Here is a 3,225-nt window from a genome sequence, read left to right on the forward strand (position 1 = left end):
CAATGGTGAACACCAAACACACTGTGTTCGATCTTGCTCACCAATAACAACAAGGCAATGGGGAGCCATTGCCCAATCAACCGTTCCCTCAGGACCAACCCGAGGACACACCCTATCAAATGCCTAAGCCTGATGATTCCCAGAATTTTAAGGACGGAGCAGACTACGAGGATGGTTACTATGTGGAAGACGAAGAAAATGAAGGGGGATACCAGAATCACGATGTTGAAGATTCTACTATCCCTGAAGAAGAGAAGAATCCCGAACAGGAGGACCCATAGGTGGTCAGACCAAACAGGAGGACCCAGAGGTGGTCAGATGAATCAAGAGGCCAGGGTAGCTGAACAGAAGGAGGCCACCCGCCAAATGCAAGAATCCCTCCTGGCCCTTCAGGCCTTCATTGCTGCCCAAGGATTGGCAGCCAATCCTCCAACCGTTCCACCTCCAGGAACACAACCACCGACCCCACTAGTTAGGGCCGACGCCCCTGAAAACACAAGACCGATCCCTCCTTCGGGACCCCATCCCAAAGAAGGCCCATCAAACCCGGCTCAAGAAAAAGGGAAAGCCAAGATGGCTAACCCTGTGTGAAAAGCGAACCCCTGGAGGAAAACTCATCCCATCCCAAAAACCGGGGCCAACCCAGGGAAGCTCCCTAGGAAGGAGCAGATGCGTCCCATCCCAGGACGGGATCATCCAATCGATCCGCAAGGGAAGCGCCTGCAGGGTGACAAGCCCCAGACTGTCCCTGGACAGACCAGACGGGAGCAACGTCTCCATCCCAGTGCCTTTGTGAACATTCATGATGGTTTGAATGCTCGAAAAGAACAGATCCGCAAGGAAAAGATCTGCCCCCGAGGGGGAGGTCTGAGGAATAACCTCAGCGACCGGAGAAACGAAAGGGTTTCCTTGGACGACGGAATGGCCAGAAAGTTCATGGAACAGTTGGCTGCATTATAGAAGATCATACACTGTCTGGTCCAGAAACAAGAGGGATGAGGTTTTGATTTCGAGGAGGAGGAAAAAGAACCACGCACCAAACACATCTTGGATGTGGTGCTACCAAAGGGGTTTAAAATGTCAAACCTGTTTGCCTACACTAGGAACACAGACCCCAGGGACCACTTGTCCCGCTACAATCGGCTGATGATCATAACCCACGTCTGTGACAACGGCAAGTGCCTATGCTACTCAATCACTCTGGACGGGCGCGCGGAGGAGTGGTGGAAGAGACTCAAGCCAGGATTAATCCAATCCTGGTCTAGATTACAATCGGCGTTCCGCAAACAATTCGTGGCTGCCATGAGAATGGATATGCAAATCAGTGCCCTCGCTAATATCAAGCAGCTCCCCATGGAGACCCTGAGGGCCTACATTTAGCACTTCATGGAGGAAGCCTCATAAACCAAGGTGGACGATGGACAGCGCCTAGTAACTCTCCAGTCTGGGATTCAAGCTGTGTCCTCTCTTTGGGATGACATGCAGCGTAGCAAGGTGGCCACCCTCGAAGAATTCATAAGGAGGGCGCAAGGCTTTATCAACTAGGAAGAAGCCCAGATCCAAGCATTCGGATGGCTAAGCTGGCCCCCCAGCCAAATGCACAGACCTTTCCCAAATATGGAATGCAATACCCTGCAAACCATTATTTGAAATCGCCGGTGACGCCAGGATCAACTAGCACTCACAGAATCACCTTCACAGCCCCAACGGTCTACGATCCAACTTCCTCGGGATATGTTCCAGCTCAATCCACCCCATTCTTCGGATACGGTATGCCGTCGGTCGAATACAGTGTTGCACCCGGTGGAGCCCTGCCGTCTCTAATGGGGGAAACAGAGGCAAGCGTGAACCCCTCCCAGGGGAAAAGATCAGGGAAAGGAGAAAATTGATCTGAGCCCTCCAAGAAGTGCAAGAGGGGCTACGAGCCCCAATACACAAAATACACCAACCTAGTGGACACCAGAGAGAACATATACTTGGCCACGGGAAGTACGGTCCATTATAGGAAACCCACCCCTATGTTCAAAGGGTGAAAGAAATCAAGGGAAACAAGCAAGACGTGTGCCTACCACAAAGATGTGGGTCATACGATGAAGGAGTGTCTTCAGCTAAAGGATGAAATCAAAAATCTGATCAAGCTGGGCCATCTCCACCAATGGGGAGTTCCGGGACTGCCAACAGATCTCAGACAACTCGCGGTCCCGGGTGTGCCTGGACCGTTACGACCTCCCCAGGGATGGTACTATGCGGGCCCGGGAGCACAAGCCCCTCAGGGGGCCCCAATTGTGCAGGCACCCAGACTCAGAATGCCATTTCCCTCGGGAATTGTGCCCCCGCGGATAGATGGTCACGTGGCCACACCTAGGGGGACCATCCCGGAATGATCAGAAACAGTACCTCAGCGAACTCGATCACAACCGCGAGGTATGCGCCTTGTTCCAGACTCTGGCTCAACGCCCAAAGTTGATGAATTTACCCATCACTTTCACAGAAGAAGAGCCTGGAACGTACACTTACCGCATCATGATACTCTGGTCATCGATGCCCAAATCACCAAAAAAATAGTGTCCAGAGTGTTAGTAGATGACGGAAGTTCCATCAATGTGCTGTTCAAGTCGGCCTTCAGTGCAATTGGCTTGACTGAGGCAGATCTGGCCTCATGCTCAACACAGATCTATGACTTCAATGAGGATTCAATACTCCCAATGGGGAAAATCCAGTTGCTGGTAACGTTGGGGAATGAGATTCAGGGCTCGTTCAAGTTCTGTACGTTAGTAGTGGTGGACTACCCCGCCGCTTACAACGTTATTTTCTGTTGGCCCGCACTGGTCGATTTCGGTGCCATCACCTGTATCCGCCACCTTTGTATAAAATTCCCCTGCGACTAATGGAAGGGTAAGAACTGTCCGGGGAGACCAGAAGAGTGCTCAGAAGTGTTATCACATCTCTGCCCGACCAATTTACATGGTCCACAAAGAACCTCTTGAGGAGGAGAATGTTGATCCAATCCCGCCCCCTCCCCAGGTGTGGAGGATGGTCTGGGAAGAAGATGAATTGGATCTGCGAATAGGAGAGGACTAGGCACTAGAACCCATGGAAGAGATTAAAGAGGTGTACATCAGTGATAGCGATCTGACCAAAGTGATCCAGGTCAGGAAAAACCTAAACCCAGAGGTCAGGGCTACCATCGTCGCCTAAGTGAAAGAAAACTAGGACATCCTGGCC

This window comes from Humulus lupulus, unplaced genomic scaffold, assembly GCF_963169125.1.
Source record: "Humulus lupulus unplaced genomic scaffold, drHumLupu1.1 SCAFFOLD_108, whole genome shotgun sequence".
In the NCBI taxonomy this organism is placed as follows: domain Eukaryota; kingdom Viridiplantae; phylum Streptophyta; class Magnoliopsida; order Rosales; family Cannabaceae; genus Humulus; species Humulus lupulus.